This window comes from Chiloscyllium plagiosum, unplaced genomic scaffold (assembly GCF_037043375.1).
Source record: "Chiloscyllium plagiosum isolate Xiang-an unplaced genomic scaffold, Cpla_swu_hap1 HiC_scaffold_2, whole genome shotgun sequence".
Classification (NCBI taxonomy): domain Eukaryota; kingdom Metazoa; phylum Chordata; class Chondrichthyes; order Orectolobiformes; family Hemiscylliidae; genus Chiloscyllium; species Chiloscyllium plagiosum.
This window is the reverse complement of record NW_028270140.1, coordinates 120,074,048-120,092,143: the sequence shown is the minus strand read 5'-3', so window position 1 is coordinate 120,092,143 and position 18,096 is coordinate 120,074,048. Positions and strand designations below refer to the sequence as shown.

At 43.2% G+C, this 18,096-nt stretch overlaps 1 protein-coding gene across 1 annotated transcript in view; it reads right to left on the bottom strand.

Moving 5' to 3' along the window:
* The window catches only part of hmgcra (3-hydroxy-3-methylglutaryl-CoA reductase a), a 49,429-nt gene extending 36,643 nt beyond the window's left edge, over positions 1–12,786 (bottom strand). The window contains exon 1 of the mRNA XM_043707408.2: positions 12,651–12,786. The gene's annotated coding sequence lies outside the window, so the exon portion shown is untranslated. The remainder of the gene's footprint in view (positions 1–12,650) is intronic.
* Positions 12,787–18,096: the final 5,310 nt, after the last annotated feature.

Genomic DNA, 18,096 nt, shown 5'->3' with positions numbered 1-18,096 from the left:
CAAGCCGACGTGTTTTACAAGTCATTCTGCTCTCGCATGTGTTTTGTTAACACAATTTTACTATGACGCTATTGATGAATCGGGGATACTGTTTCTAAAGTGCGAACTCTTAAAGCATTTATTGGTTATACTGTGATTTGGTCCCATTAGTATAAATGGTCTATCATTACACGATTTTCTTATAACACAGGATTGCACAAGAATGGAACTACCATGTTTTGGCAAAACTGACTATATTTCTACCCACTAACCTATGTGGGACTATACCAAAAAAGTCTTTTTGAAATTCAAATACACATCTGGTTCTCCTTTCTGCTTACTACATCCCAACCAAAAAAAAAAACTCCAGTGGATTAATTTTGCACACTTTCCTTTTCATAAACTTGTTGATACTTTGTCTAATCCTATTGATGCTTTCCAAGGGTACTATTATCTTTTATAATAGACTAAATGTAGTCCAGTTTGCTCAACTGATATTCTATCATTCATGAGAGAAATAGGCCATTCAGCCCCTCAACGAGCTTATGGCCTATCAGATACGCTTCAACACCACTTTGCTGCCTTTTTCTCCATACCTTTAGATTATCTTATCGATTGAAAAAAAAAACATATTTCACAACCTCCAATATACTTAAAAACCCAGCCTCATTGGAATTCTTTATTGCAAGAGGGCCACTGATTCATGACATGAAGAAATTATCCCCTCACCCCATCTTAACATCATCTTACAGTATTCTATAATTTAAAAACTAAACATGAAATACTTATTTTCTCCACAAGTACCCAAGTCATCCAGTCAGAGATATACAGCACGGAAACAGACCCTTTGGTCCAACTCGTCTATACTGAGCAGATATCCCAACCCAATCTAGTCCCACCTGTCAGCACTTAGCCCATACCCCTCCAAACCCTTCCTATTCATATACCCATCTATATACCTTATAAATGCTGCAATTGTACCAGCCTCCACCACTTCCTCTAACCGCTCATTCCATACACACACCATCGCCTGTGTGACAAATTGCCCCTTGGGTCTCCCATATCTTTCCCCTCTCAGCCTAAACCTATGCCCTCTAGTTCTGGACTCCCCCACCCCAGGGAAAAGACCTTGTTTATTCACTTTATCCATGCCCCTCACGATTTTATAAACCTCGAAGGTCACTCTTCAGCCTCTGACGCTCCAGGGAAAACAGACAGCCTATTCAGCCTCTCTATTAGCTCAAATCTTCCAACCCATATAAATCTTTGTATCTGAAGACATTGCGAGAAGTTAAGGAAGAATTTGCAGAGCCCCAGGCAGAGATATTTGTATCCTCTATAGTTACGGATGAGGTGCCAGAAGACTGGGGAGTGGCTAACATTGCACCTTTGAGAAAGGCTGCTAAATAAATAAATTAGTTCCCAGGCTGCTGCTCTATAGACCAGTAAGTCTGATGTCAGTGGTGCTTAAGTTATTGATGAGATTACGAAGCAGGATTTACATGCATTTGGAGAGGCAAAGACTGACTGGGGACAGTCAGCATGGCTTTGCGCATAGGAAATTGTGTGTGTCACAAACTTCAGAGTTTTTGAGGATCTGACCAATAAATTAGATGAGGGCAGAGCAGGTGACATTGCCTACATAAACTTTAACAAGGCTCCACATGATAGACTGGTTAGTAAAGTTCTAATACATGGGATTCAGGGGCAGTTTATCAATTGGATATAAAATCAAAATCTAAGGGATTTTGAAAAGATTAGTCTTCAACTCATTTTAATTAGCTTCTCCTTACTTTGATACATAAGCAGGAGTCTGGATGAACTCAGCAAGCCAGGAAGCATCAGGAGGTGGAGACATCGATGTGTCAGGTGTAACTCCTCTTCAGGACTGGGGATGGATGTAAAGGGAGTTGCAGATAAAGGGGTGGCAGGGGCAGGAAGGTGAAGTGGGGATAGGTGAAGACAGGTAATGGGTACAAACTTTGGAGTGCAGGTTCAAAGCTCCTTGAAAGTGGAGTCGCAGGTAGATAGGATAGTTAAGGCGATGTTTCGTATACTTTCCTTTATTGGTCAGGGTACTGAGTACAGGAGTTGGGAGGTCATGTTGTGGCTGTATAGGACATTGGTTAGGCCACTGTTGGAATACTGCGTGCAATCCTGGTCTCCTTCCTATCAGAAAGATGTCGTGAAACTTGTAAATCTTTTCTGAATCCTTTCAAGGATGTTGCTAGGGTTGGAGCATCGAACTAGAGGGAGAGGTTGAATAGGCTATTTTCTCTGGAGCATCAGAGGCTGACGGGTGACCTCAAAGGGTTACAAAATTATGGGGCATGGATAGGATAAATAGACAAAGCCTTTTCCCTGGAGTGACAGAGTCCAGAGCTAGAGGGCATAGGTTTAGGGTGAGAGGGGAAAGATATAAAAAAGACCTAAGGGGCAACTTTTTCAGGCAGAGGATGGTAAGTGCCAGAGGATGTGGTGGAGGCTAGTACAACTGCAACATTTAAAAGTCGTTTGGATGGGTATATGAATAGGAAGGGTTTGGAGGGATATGGGCCGGGCGCTGGCAGGCGAGACTAGCTTGGGTTGGGATATCTGGTTGGCATGGACAGGTTGGACCAAAGGGTTTGTTTCCATGCTGTACATCTCCATGACTCTATTAAGTCAAGGCGGCTGTAAAGTAAGACTTCAAGCTGCCACTTTTACATTGAATGTCATTTACCCTTACAAATCAACTGCACACTTAATTGTCCATTAACTGATCCAGTAAGACGTAAACACAGTTCACTATTTCATGCAGGACAAGTCCCGAATGAAAACATGACTGATGGGAAAGACTGACACACTGTACTTTGTGGTTTCTGAAAAACAAGCCCAACATATAGAGATGTTAAAGGCACCAAAGGAGGAACCTTAAATGCAAGGTAACTACTAACAAAGCTAGTAAAGAATTCAAGAGAAATTCCTTAACTCAATTATTAGTGGGCGGCACGGTGGTTAGCACTGCTGCATCACAGCGCCAGAGACCCAGGTTCAATTCCCGTCTCAGGCGACTGACTGTGGAGTTTGCACGTTCTCCCCGTGTCTGCGTGTTTCCTCCGGCTGCTCCGGTTTCCTCCCATAGTCCAAAGATGTGCAGGTCAGGTGAATTGGCCATGCTAAATTGCCCGTAGTGTTAGGTAAGGGGTAAATGTAGGGGTATGGGTGGGCTACGCTTCGGGGGGTCGGTGTGGACTTGTTGGGCCGAAGGGCCTGTTTCCACACTGTAATGTAATGTAATCTAATCTAAATCTAATCTAAACATTCCACTTAGTACTTCCCGAATAAGAAATCATGAGATATCATGACACACTGACCAAGTGTTAGCTGAAGTTGCTAGCTCGGCTCCCTTTTAAATTCTCCCATTTAAATAGTGTGCCAATTTGACAGACCTGATTCTTATTTCAGAAAGGCCACATTAATTGAGAATACCACCAGGTACAGAATCAATGGAAAGAGATGATAAAAACCAAGACATAACTTCTTTGAATGTACAATAGGGGTCAGTCCCCAGCCCTTGTCCTACATCAGCTGGGGCCCAGCTTGCCACCTTACTGATAGAGGTACACAATAGTTTATTCGAAATGCTCAGGAACAGCTGGTTTTCAGAATACAGAATTTTTCGAATTTCAGAATAAGTGACAGTTTGATGGTGAATTTTTTTTACATCTTACTGGAAGAGCAGACTCAGAGTAAAACAGGCCCTGAAACAGAATTGAGGCCTGCCAGTGCTAGGACACACTACCTCTACCCCCTACCCTCCCAAAAGTGACACGCATCGAGTGGGTGTCGACTTCGGTTAACCGATTGCACACCAAATAACCTCGTTAATAATAAAAAAAAGACTTTATAAGCAAGCCTTCGGACTTAGACAACTCTATCTGAAATCAGAAAAGTTCCAATCTGTATCTCATCAACACTACAAGTGCGCGTCACCCAATATGGCCACAACGACATGACTTCTCACTATCAGCTGATGTCCCTGGCTACATATACATAGTAGCTCTCTTGCCACACATATCATCACTCCATTCTATTAAGGCAGTTTGTTAAGAAAGTCTTCATTTTACTCATACATCAGGAATAAGAGATTGATCAGGGAGAAGGTAGGGCCAATCAGGGATATCTTAGGGAACATGCGTGGAGTCTGAACAGATAGGGGAAGCCCTAAATGAGTTTTTTGCTTTGGTTTTCACCAAGGAAAGGGACCTTGTTGTAAGTGAAAATGTAGAGTTGGGATACAGTCTTGACCAGATCAAGATTGATGACGTTGATGTGCTAGAAACGTTGGAAAACATCAAGATTGATAAGTCTCCAGGGTCAGACCAGATTTATCCTAGTCTGCTCTGGAAAAGGGAGAAAGGAGGTTGCTAAGCTGCTGGCCAAAATATTTGCCTCCTCACTCTCCACAGGAGTCGTACCGGAGGATTGGAAGGAGGCGAATGTTGTTCCTTTTTTCAAGGGTAATAGAAAATCCCTGGCAATTTCAGACCAGTCAGTCTTACGTCTGTGGTCAAAGTTTTGGAAAGAATTCTGAGGGATAGGATTTATGACTATTTGGCAAAGCATAGTGTGATTAAAGGCAGTCAGCACGGCTTTGGGAGGGGCAGGTCATTGAGGAGGTGTCAAGACAGGTCGATGACGGTCGAGCAGCGGATGGTGTATATTGACTTCAGCAAGGCATTTGATAGGGTTCCTCATGGTAGGCTCATTCATAGAGTCAGGAAGTATGGGATAGAGAGAGGTTTGGCTATCTGGATTCAGAATTGGCTGGCTGACAGAAGGCAGAGAGTGGTTGTAGATGGAAAGTATTCTGCCTGGAGGTCAGTGTTGAGTAGGGTCCCATAGGGCTCTGTTCTTGGGCCTCTGCTCTTCGTAGTTTTTATAAATGGATGAGGATGTTGCGGGGTGGGTTCGTAAATTTGCAGATGACACTAAAGATTGGAGGTGTCATCGATAGTATAGAGGGCTACTGCAGGCTGCAGCACGACATAGACAGGATGCAGAGGTGGGTTGAGAAATGGCATATGGAGTTCAACCTGGATAAATGCGAAGTGATGAATTTTGGAAGGTCGATGCAGAATGCTGAACATAGGATTAAAGACAAGATTCTTGGCAGTGTGAAGGAACAGAGGGATCTGGGTGCGAAAGTACATAGATCCCTCAAAGTTGCCACCCAAGTGGATAGGGTTGTTAAGAAAGCATATGGTGTTTTGGCTTTCATTAACAGGGGGATTGAGTTTAAGAGCTGCGAGGTTTTGCTGCAGCTCTACAAGTCCCTGGTGAGACCACACTTGGAATATTGTGTCCAGTTCTGGAAAGATACAGAGGCTTTGGAGAGGGTGCAAAGAAGGTTTACCAGGATGCTGCCTGGACTGGAGGGCTTGCCTTATGAAGAGAAGTTGAATAAGCTCAGACTTTTCTCTCTGGAGAAAAGGAGGAAGAGAGGAGACCTGATCAAGGTGTACAAAATAATGAGAGGAATAGATAGTATCAATAGCCAGAGACTTTTCCCCAGGGCAAGATTGACTGGTACAAGAAGTCATAGTTTGAAGATATTAGGAGGAAGGTATAAAGGAGACATCAGAGGTAGGTTCTTTATGCACAGAGTTGTGAATGTATGGACTACATTGCCAGCTGTGTTGGTGGAAGCAGAGCCATTGCGGACATTGAAGCTACTGCTGGACATGCATATGGATAGCAGTAAGTTGAGGGGTGCATAGGTTAAGTTACTATATTCGACATTAGGATTAAATCTCGGCACAACATCGTGGGCCTAAGGGCCTGTTCTGTGTTGTAATTTTCTATGTTCGATGTCCAGAATTTGCTGCCGCCATATATGCCCTCACCAATTATTAGATTAGATTAGATTACAGTATGGAAACAGGCCTTTCGGCCCAACAAGTCCACACCAACCCGCCGAAGCGAAACCCACCCAAACCCCTACATTTACCCCTTACCTAACACTACGGGCAATTTAGTATGGCCAATTCACCTGACCCTGCACATCTTTTGGATGGTGGGAGGAAACCGGAGCACCCGGAGGAAACCCACGCAGACACGGGGAGAACGTGCAAACTCCACACAGTCAGTCACCTGAGGCGGGAAATGAACCCGGGTCTCTGGCGCTGTGAGGCAGCAGTGCTAACCACTGTGCCACCGTGCCGCCCATAATTATGCAACATTACTACTGATTGGTCTGCTTGAGGGAGGGGGGGGGGGGGAAAATCAGTATCACCCAAGTCAACAATTCAAGCTTTTTAACAACTGCAGAAGTGGTAGTGTCTACTCTACTCAGCTCATTTCTGTATTTTTTAAATGGAGTCAAGCAGGGCAGCAGAGCAATATGTTAAGCATTGGAGTTGGGCAGCAAACCAAGCACCCAAAAAGGGCAATTTAATGAGAAAAACATCAAATCGACATGGTGAACCAAGGTCACCGCAAGGTAGCAATGGGCTGTGAACGAAACAGCGATATCAGCTGCAGCACATGTGACTATTAATGGAATAGATGACTTATTATTCCAGATGGATCTTAATAATTTCAGTTTATCAATTTCCCGTGGCAGGAGATGCTTTGGAAAATAATGCTTTGCCTCCCACTCCCTCCCCCCCAGTTAGCCCTGCGATTCTGTATCAGGTCAGAGTGAAAAATAAAACTGGGAAGCATTGGTTAACAGGAGGCTAAGTGCATGAAGGAGAAAGGAACCAAAGTAGTAAAATGTGAGAGGACCTGTGTGTTGGAGCATAAACTAGGATAGTTTAATTGAGATGAACGGTCTGTTTCTGAGAAAAATGTTTAAAATTTGTTGAACTATTGAACAGCAAAACTCAGGATTCGGATGTATGGTAATGGAAAAGCGCAGCATGTCAGGTAGCATCAGGGGAGCAGGCGAATCGATGTTCCGGGCATAAACACCGATGAAGGGCTCATGCCTGAAACGTTGATTCTCCTGCTCCTCGAATGCTACCTGACCTGCTACACTTTTCCAGCACTATGCCATCCTCACTAACAGAATCTTAGGAGTTCATTTCTTTTTATTAATAATGTGCAAGACATAGACAATTTTTCAGCTGGAATTAAAACTACTTGTACAATGAAAACCTTTTTTTAATGCAGAGATCAAACAAAAATCAGATTATTCAAGAATCCACTGTGTTAGATAAGCTTTAAAAGCAAAGTTCGATGTGAAGATAATCTGGAAAAATACTGACTTAATAATGGAATGTGTATTACAGCTGTGGCTTATGTCAAAAAGGAAAACATTCAGTTCTGAACTAGATATTTCATATTCTGAAAGCAATGTGTTCAGAACTAGCTCTTTCCTGGCAAAGCAGGTCAGAGTGACAATGCAAGACTCACCAGACCACAAGTTACATTTTCAAGTAAATGGTGGATAAAACCCTCAAGCATTAGCATTTTTCCAAGAACCAATAGCACAACCAAAGTTCAGGACTTTTGCTCATGTTCAAACACAGGCAGTGTTCATTAAAAACATCACGCTAGGCTTGATCTTTAGTTTGAGGAAATTATGTTCTTAATTTAAATGGTCCAATATCAAGCCTACTCAAAAACCATGAATGTTGTACAAAATTATAATTTACAATAGCAAATGTGATCGGAGGGGACAAAGTTTAAAAAAAAACACAATCACACAATGCCAGGTTACAGTCCAACAGATTTACTTAGAAGCACTAGCTTTTGGAGCACCACTCCATCAGTGGTCGGGGAGGTTAAGATCATGCATTCAGAATTTATAGCCAAAGGGGTCCAGTGCCATGGAGATGTGATACAGTAAACACTCCATGGTTCTCTCATTTAGTGGGGTCACCTGTAGTGTGCCATCATCTCAAGGTCCTGGTTGAGGTCATTCCCATGAGTACTAAACTTTGCTGTCAGCTTCTGCTCAGCCACTCTGCATTATTGCTTGTCCTGAAGACTGCCTTGGAGGATGGTCACCCGAAGAACCGAGGCCAAATGTCCCGAACTGAAGTGTTCCCTAACTGGGAGGGAACACTCCTGCCTGGTGATTTTTGTGCGGCGCCCATTCATCTGTTGTCGTAGTGTCTGCTCTGCCTTGCCAGTGTACCGTGCCTCTGGCATCCTTGCCTGCAGCATATGAAATAGACCACGTTGGCAGAGTCACACGAATACTGTGTACATGGTGGGAGGTGTCCCCACGTGTGATGGTGTTACTTGCGTCGATACTCTGACACATCTTGCACAGCTGCTGTGACAGGGTTGTACAGTATTGTTGTCCTGAAGGATGGGCAGTTTGCTACAAACCATGATCTGTTTAAGGTTTGGTGGCTATTTAAAAGCCAAGTGGAGGCATGGGAAAGGTCTTGGCAAAATGCTCATCCTCATCGATAATGTGTTGCAGGCCATGAAGAAATGGCACCAAATGCTGCGCAAGGTTTCCTGTCACACTTCAGCTCCGGAAACAGATCTAACCCTAGCAGTTGCATATACAGTTTATATTAAAATTAAATGAGACCAATCAGCCCGAGTGGAAATTGCAGCATAAGGAAACATGCTCACATGCATCGCTTGCAGAGAAGATTAAAAGCTGAAATTCTGCTCACCTATGTTTGATTATTTGGCATTAAAACAACAGTATAAATACTAAATTTATTTTACAAACAAATGGTTTTGAATTCTGGATACGAAATAAAGTAAGCTGTGACAATTCTCCAATGGCCCTGCCACTCATTGAGGCAAAAAGGTGTAATAAATTAAATATGTGAAAGTTAAACACAAAAGGATTAAATTTGCAGTTAGCTGATGTCTGTTCATTTAAAAAAAAAACCAAAAGGGATAGAATTTGATTTCCCCACACTATTTACTAGAGATCAATTATGTTGAGAAATGAGATGTCAAAATGGGTAAGTACAAGTTGGCTGCTCAAGTTAACAAATTAAGCCAGTAATATATTCAACACCAGGTTTAGACCAACAGGTTTATTTCTAAAGTACTAGTTTTCAGAGCGCTGCTCCTTCAGCAGGTGGTTGCGGAGTATAAGATCACAGGACACAACTTATAGCAAAAGCTTACAGTGTGATGTAACTGAAATTATATACTGAAAGACCTAGATTGTTTAGGTCTTATCGCTTAGAATGGGCATGCTGGTTTCCATTCTAAAAATGTTTAGGCAAGTTCAATCAAGATTTTAACAATCACAAAATCTATATTGAACATGCAAAGGAAATGCAACTCCTTTGTTGTTAAACAATCTTACTGTTGAAGAACATAAACAAAAGCACAGGATGAATAGTTTTCAATCCCTAGTTTCTCTTTCATTGTTCCAGAGCCATTTTCTTCACTCGATGTAGGTTTGCTCGCTGAGCTCGCCGTCTGGAGGCTCACTGAAGACGTTACCTAGTATGGTGACAAAACGCCTGAAAGTGAACCTTCCAGCTTAGCAAGCAAACCTACATCCAGAACCTCAACATCTGCTACAAATCTTCTCAAAACTTGCTATTTTCTTCACTTTTGAATCATAGTATGCAAAATATTAAAAATATGGAAAGGGTGCAGCACAGCTTATAATATTTTTCAGAGATGTTTTAAGTGACAAACCGCTTGCATTGCTCAGACAGTAGCAAAGACATAACCTTCAGATGGTTAAAGGATTAAAGTTGGGTTTTCTTTAAATGGAATATGTAATCATAAAGTGAAATTCTACGCTATGACTGCTAGAATCCAACTATTCTTTTAAACAGAAATTAGATGGCTGAAAAAAACAGTGGAGAAATACAGCAAATTCCATAGGCCAAAGTGTCTTTCTACGGATAAAAATCCAAAGTAAATTAACATTTGTCAAAAGGAGCAATGTATTCACTACAAATGTAACAAGTTTATAAAATTTATTTTAGCACAAGGTTTAACCATGTTACAATGAACGATATACATATTTGGCAGCACATCTTATCACCCAAGCAGCAGAACCAGTTACAGTTACACCATAGTAATGCAAAATCTGATTTATTCTTTTGAAGAGCCACCATTATTTTATCGTATAATAAGTGGGAGCAAAGGCACAAATAAGTTTTGACAGACTTCACATAAATTGAAACTTTTCACTCTCATTAGAAACAAGGGGCTTAATTTGAAAGACTACCAGAGGTCTAAATTTAAGTCAAATATCAAACATTTGCCTTAAAATGATCCCAGCGTACAAGTGAATTGTAAACAGAATAGACTATGCTTTTTTAAAATACCATCTTTCACTTTCCTCACTGGCAGTATTGCCAGATTTTGCTGGCAGGAGAATGGTCACTTATTATCCTGCCGGCTAGTGCAAGAGGAGTTTTTAAAAAGCTCTTTTCCAGGAATGCTTAAGGCCCCCTAGATATCTCACCAATAAATATTTGTAGAGAAAGAAGGAGTAGAATCCAAGTTCTATGGAACTGTATTGTTGGGCCATTCAGACACACATGGCAAATGACAGCTAAAGAAAGCAAGATTAGTAAAACAGAAGCAGAACAAGTCTTTTTTCCATTCAATTAGACACCCTGCACAATCAATAGTGCCAATATATAACAATTATACTGAATATATAGCTCTCGTGTAAGAGGCAGGGGAGGGAAAAACAGCTTTATTTCCACAGAAACTTTTGGCAATCTCAGGTCAGTAGCAATATGAAGTCTGGGGAGATATGAAGTAATACAAATTATTCAATTACTTGTGGGACTAATATTTTCAATGGAGATTATATTGATCCATAAAGATGTAATAGATCAAACTAATCATATATGGTGATCTCAGTTATGATGCTTGAAAGTAAAAACATACATGACTTGAAAAAGGGCTAAGGGGATCACAATAACCTACATTTTGTGTGAAGCACAGAGGGTGTGCATGTTAGAAAACCAAAACAATCTAGTAAAATAAGACAGATCCTTTATCCACAAAAGTTAAAAAATGGTATTTAATCAAAACATTGAAAATCCAAAAGTATTGGCATCATTCAACTGTTAACAGTTTTACTGAACAGAGGCAACTAAAAATTTTTTCAAATTTCAGAAAACAAAACATTGAAATATTCAAACACAATATCCAGCTTTGGTACCAGATTCAGTGTTAAAATATAAAATATATACCTTTTTAATGGCATATTGATGACCTGATCAACATCAGTGCTGCAAATAACACTGACTTGGGTTTTGTGCAATAGGGACTAATGCATATTCCAAAATGATAATGGCAGTCCAAAAAGATACAATTGTCAACGATAATTAGGGCTTTCAAAGCAGACTTTAAATGCATCAAAAAGGATATGGGGTGGGGCCAGGGAGAATACTCTCATTCTAAATTTGCATCCAAAATTAACACACAAATTAACTAGAGTGGCACAGTGGCTAGCCTCACAGCACTAGGGACCCAGGTTCAATCCCAGCCTCGGATGACAACCTGTGTGGAATTTGCACATTCTCTCCTTGTCTACATGGGTTTGTGCTGAGTGCAGAAACAGTTCAAAGATGTGCAGGTTAAATTGCTAAATTGCCCATAGCAACCAGATATATACGGGCTTGGCAGATTGGCCATGGAAAGTGCAGGGCTGCAGGTCTGGGTGGAATGCTCTTGAGGGTCAATGTGGACTTGATGGCCAAATGGCCTGCTTCCGCACTGTAGAGATTCTGTAAAAGTGCGGCACTGGTCCCAGGTTCGATGCCAACCCAGGGCGACTCTGTGTCGAGTTTCCACGTTCCTTCTGTGTCTGCGTGGGTTTCTTCCCACACAGTCCAAAGGTGTGCAGCCAAGCCAGGGTAAACACAGGGTTATGGGGATAGGGTAAGGAATGGCTGAGGATCCTGGGATTGTATTCATTGGAGTTTAGAAGATTAAGGGGATTTCTAATAGAAACTTACAAGATAATACATGGCTTGGAGAGGGTGGACGCTAGGAAATTGTTTCCGTTAGGCGAGGAGACTAGGACCCGTGGACACAGTCTTAGAATTAGAGGGGGTAAATTCAGAACAGAAATGCGGAGACATTTCTTCAGCCAGAGAGTGGTGGGCCTGTAGAATTCATTGCCACAGAGTCAGTGGAGGCTGGGACTCTAAATGTCTTCAAGGCAGAAATTGATCAATTCTTGATGTCACAAGGAATTAAGGGCTACGGGGAGAATGCGGGTAAGTGGAGTTGAAATGCCCATCAGCCATGATTGAATGGGTGGGGGAGGTGGGATGCTCGTCACAGGATCGAAGGGTGGGCCTGCTTCCGTACCGTAGGTATTCTACGAGATGGATTCTAGTCTCGGATGACAGTTAAGGAGAGCGATGATCCTCCGACAGAAGGAAACCGCGTCGCGTGTTGGTACAGCGGATGTTGTGAGGGGAGGGAGAAGGACCCATCCAGGCTGTTGCTATGGGCGGTGGGCCTCCTCCAGGACAGGGTGAAACCCAGGCTTTCGGTGTACTGTGTACAGTACAGTACGGAGATTTCTCCCTCTCTCTAACTCCAGCCGATGATGAAATCGCCCTCCAGGCTCCGGGGAAAACAAAGAGGCTGCCGTTACATCACAGTCACCGGCTGAAACACCAACCTCCAGCCGCACCTAACACAGGGCCTGGCTACAGTGACATACCTTTACAACAGCAAAAATACATCAACTGCTTTTCAAAACTCACCCGGATTATAACAGAGTGACGAAGAGGGAGGGAACCCCAACCGATTTTACAAGCGGTCCAAAAACAGCAACCCTCAGCACCCGCTCTGACTCTCCTCTCGCTGTCGACCTCCAGCCGCTAAAATGGCGAACGCCCATGGCCCGATAGATCCTGCGCTCTGATTGGCGGACAGTCCGGAGCTGTTCGTCATGCTCCTGTTTCATTGGAGCATCCTCTTATCTTCCGGGACCTTGTGAGGACTGGCTACCCCAATGAGAACCAGCGGTGGCTGCCGGCGGTCCATTTGATTGGTCTGCAGCCTGTACCATGATGCATATATTATCATAACCAGCCGCATGCGTTCACAATGAGGTGACGTCACAGACTGGTTTCGGGGAAACTGGTTTACATTCTCAGTGTATCTCTATAGGGAATCTCTATATCCATCCATCTCTATATAGAATATTTAGGTTGTATCTCTGTTTTATTTTACGTCATATAGAAATAGATGGATATAGAGATACAGATTAGAGATTCCCTTTAGAGATACACTGTGGATCCTGGAGATATGAAACCAAAATAGAAATTGCTGGCCAACTCAGCAGGGCTAACAGCACCTGAGGGGGAAGGGGAAGAAAGCAGAATTAATGATTCAGATCCAGTGACTTTTCATCATTCCTTGTTCCAGACATATTGGCGCCAGCACTCAGCTCTATCTAGAGTACATCAATGACGTCATTGACGCTATTTCACTCTCTCTTTCGGACTTGGAAAAGTTTATCAATTTCCCTTCCAATTTCCAGTCGACTCTCATTTTCACCCTGTCCATTTCTGAGTCCTCCCTTGACATCTGTTACCATTTCTGGCGATGGACATTTGTGGCCAGCCTATTACAAATCCACTGACTCCCGCACAGTTACCCACACTAGACATCTCGCACTCCGCTTCCTGTAAGGACTCCATCCCATTCTCCCTCTTTCTTCATTACTGTCACATCTGTTCCGATAATGTCACCATCCATGCAGTCCTCAGGAATGTCCACCTTTCTCCTCAACTGAGGAGTCCTTGCTACTATGGTTGACAGAGCATGTCCAGCCAATCTTCCACACTTCTAAACTCACCCTTTCTCTAATCTCCCGCAATAGGGATAGGGTACTCAATCCTCAATTTCTACTCACTACATCCAAAGGATCATAAGCCACAATTTCCATTACTTCCAGCAGGATGCCATGAACAGACATATTGCTGTCCCCTCCCTTATCAACTTTCTGCAGGGACCATTCCCTCCAGAACACTGTGGTGCATTCTTCCTTCATTCCTACAATCACAATCACAAAATTTAAAACATGCCCACTTACCTCCTCTCCTCAATACCCAAGACTCCTGACATATCTAAAGCAGTAATTTGGCAGTCAGTCAATCTACTCTATTCACTGTGAACAGGGAGGTCTCCTCTACAGTGGGGCAGGTGGGGGGAAATGAGGGATTCAATGCAGACTGGGTGACCACAATGCAGAGCACCTATGTTCTGTCAGTAAGAATAACACAGCTTCCACTTGCTGGCCACTCCAGGAACACAGTGCTCCCTGGCCAACATTTCTGTCTGGGCCTGTTGTTGTGAGCCTCAGAACATGATCAAAAAACAGCATCGCATTTGCCACTTAGGGACTCTGTAGCCTCTAGCAGTCAACATCAAATTGATTTAGAGCCTGATTCTATCTTTCACCCCCTAATGGACCCTGGTTCTGTCATGACATATGTTGATTTTAAGACAAGTTGAAACTTTATTGCTGGAACAGCACAGCAGGTCAGGCAGCATCCAGGGAACAGGAGATTCGACGTTTCGGGCACAGGCCCTTCTTCAGGACCTCTCCGCCCCCACCCCACTCTGACCTATCACCCTCACCTTGACCTCTTTCCACCTATCGCATTTCCAACACCCCTCCCCCAAGTCCCTCCTCCCTACCTTTTATCTTAGCCTGCTGGACACACTTTCCTCATTCCTGAAGAAGGGCTTATGCCCGAAACGTCGATTCTCCTGTTCCCTGGATGCTGCCTGACCTGCTGCGCTGTTCCAGCAACACATTTTCAGCACTATCTCACCCACCTCTACCAACTCCACTGGCAAAGTGTTCCAGGCACCCACCACCTTCTGCGTAAGGAACTTTCCAAACATATCTCCCTTAAGCTTTTCCCCTGTCTCCTTGAGCTTGTGACTCCTGGTGGTGGAGTCCCCCACACTGGGGAAAAAGCTTTTGCTATCCACCCTGTCTATACCTCAAATTTTGTACACTTCAATCAGGTACCCCCTCAACCCCTGTCTTTTTATTGAAAATAATTCTAACCTACTCAAAGTTTCTTCATAGCTAGTGCCCTCCATCCTGGTGAACCTCATCTGTACCCTCTCCAGAGCAGCCACATCCTTCTGGTAATGTGGAGACCAGAACTGAATGCAGTATTCCAAGTGTGGCCGAACCAAAGTCGTTACAATTGTGACATGATCTCCCAACTCTTGTACTCAATACCCCATCCGATGAAGGAAGGCATGCCGTATGCCTTCGTGACCACTATCGACCTGCGTTGCAACCTTCAGGGTACAATGGACCTGAACACCCAGATCTCTCTGTAGATCAATTTTCCTCAGGACTTTTCCACTTACTGTTTGCTCTAGAATTGGATCTTCCAAAATACATCACCTTGCATTTGCCTGGATTGAACTCCATCTGCCAACTCTCCAATCTAAATTCTGCTGCATTCTGACAGTCCCCTTCACTATCTGCTACTCCACCGATCTTGGTGGCATCTACAAAGTTGTTAATCAGATCACCTCTACCTTTTGCCAGATCATTTATATATGGTCCCAACACAGAAGACCACTGGTCAGAGTTCTCCATTTTAAGAAACTCCCTTCCACTACTACTGCCTCCTGCTGCCCATCCAGTTCTCTATCCATCTAGCTAGTACCCCCAGGACCCCATGCAACTTCATTTTCTCCATCAGCCTACCAGGGGGAACCTTATCAAATGCCTTACTGAAGTCCATGTATATGACAACTACAGCCCTTCCCTTAATCAACTTTGTCAGTTCCTCAAAAGAATTCTATTAAGTTGGTAAGAAATGACCTTCCCTGCTCAAAATCATGTTGCCTATCATTGATAAGCCCATTTTCTTCCAAATGGGAATAGATCCTATCCCTCAGTATCTTCTCCAGCAGCACCCCTACCACAGACATCAGGCTCACCGGTCTATAATTATCTAGATTATCCCTGCTACCCTTCTTAAAACAAAGGAACAACATTAGCAATTCTTCCACCTTCCAGGACCTCACCCATGTTCAAGGATGCTGCAAAGATATCTGTGAAGGCCCCAGGTATTTCCTCTATTACTTCCTTCAGTAACCTGGGATAAATCCTATCTGGATCTGAGAACCTGTCCACCTTAATGCCTTTTAGAATACCCAACACTTCCTTCTTACGCCAATTTGATCAAGTAATCAACATCTATCCCTAACCTCAACATCCTCATAAATACCGATGCAAAGTACTCACCCATTTTCTCTAACTTTCCTCCTTTGTCCTTGAGTGGGCCAACCCTTTCTCTAGTTATCCTCTTTCTCTCATATATAAATAAAAGGCTTTGGGATTTTCCTTAACCCCTTTTGCTAAAATTAAAAATCACACACCAGGTTATAGTCCTACAGGTTTAATTGGAAGCACTAGCTTTTAGAGCACTGCTCCTTCATTAGGTGATTGTGAAGTACACAATTGTGAAGCACTCCAAAAGCTAGTGCTTACAATTAAACCTGTAGGATTATAACCTGGTGTTGTGATTTTTAAACTTTGTACACCCCAGTCCAACACCAGCGTCTCCAAATCAGTCCAAACAGTTTATTTGGAAGCACTAGCTTGGAGCACTGTTCTCTCATCAGGTAGCTGTTTGCTAAAGGTATTTCATGACCCTTTTAGCCCTTTTAATTCTTCATTTCAGATTGGTCCTACTTTCCTGATATTCAGTCACCTAGGCCTTATGAATGCTTCCTTTGTCCTCTGAGCTAGCCTCACAATTTCACCAGTCATCTATGGTTCCCTGGTCTTGCCATTTCTATCCCACATTGTCACAGGGACATGTCTGTCCTGCACTCTAATCAACCACTCTTTAAAAGCCTCCCATATATCAAATGTGGATTTACCTTCAAATAGCTGCTCCCAAACTTTACGATAGTTGGCCATCCCCCAATTTAGCACTCTTTCTTTAGGACCACTCCAGTCTTTGTCCATAAGTATTCTAAAACTTATGAAGTTGTGATCACTGTTCCCAAGTAATCCCCTACTGGAACTTCAACCACAACAGTCCACAACACCAGGTCCAGTATGGCCCCTTCCTGAGTTGGAGTATTTACATACTGTTCTATAAAACCCTCCTGGATACTCCATACAAGTCCTGCTCCATCTAGACCTTCAACACTAAGTGAATCCCAGTCAATGTTGGGAAAATTAAAATCTCCTATCACTACCACCCTGTTGCTCCTACATCTTTCCATAGTCTGTTTACATATTTGTACCTCTATCTCACGCTCGCTGTTCAGAGGCCTGTAGTACAGTCCCAATATTGTTACCGCACCCTTCTAATTTCTGAGCTCTGCCCATATTGCCTCACTGCTTGAGTCCTCCACAGTGCCCTCCTTCAGCGCAACTGTGATATTCTCTGACCAGTAATGCAACTCCTCCACCCCTTTTACCTCCCTCTGTACTGCCTGAAGCATCCTGAGATAATTAGTTTCCAATCATGCCCTTACCTCAACCAAGTCTCAGGAATAGCAATAACATCCTACTCCAAGCCCTAAATTCATCTGCCTTACCTATTACACTTCCCGTGCTATAACAAATGCACCTCAGATCACCCATCCCTTTGTGTTTATCATCTGCTCCCTGCTAATTCTTCCATTAACTCATGCTGACTTCATTTAGTTCCTTTCAGACTTTAGTTACTACCTCCTTACTGTCCGCTAACCTCCTCATTTGGCTCCCATCACCCTGTCACATTAGTTTAAACCCTCTCTGGCAACATTAGCAAAAGCACCCTTGAGGAGATTGGTTCCAGTCTGGCCCAGGTGAAGACCATCCAATTTGTAATAGTCCCAACTGCCCCACAACCGGTCCCAGAATGTCCCAAAAATCTGAATCCCTCCTTCCTGCACACTCAAGTCACGCATTCATCCTGCTCATCCTTTCATTTCTACTGACTAGCACATGACACCGGTAGCAATCCTGGAGATTACTACTTCTGAGGTCCTACTTTTTAACTTGGCTCCTAATTCTTAAATTCTGCATGTAGGACCTCATCCCATTTATTACCTATATTAATTGGTGCCTATGTGTACCATGACAGCTGGCGATTCACTCTCCCCCACTTCAGAATGTTCTGCAGCTGATCGGAGACACCCTAACCTGTGCACTTGGGAAACAAC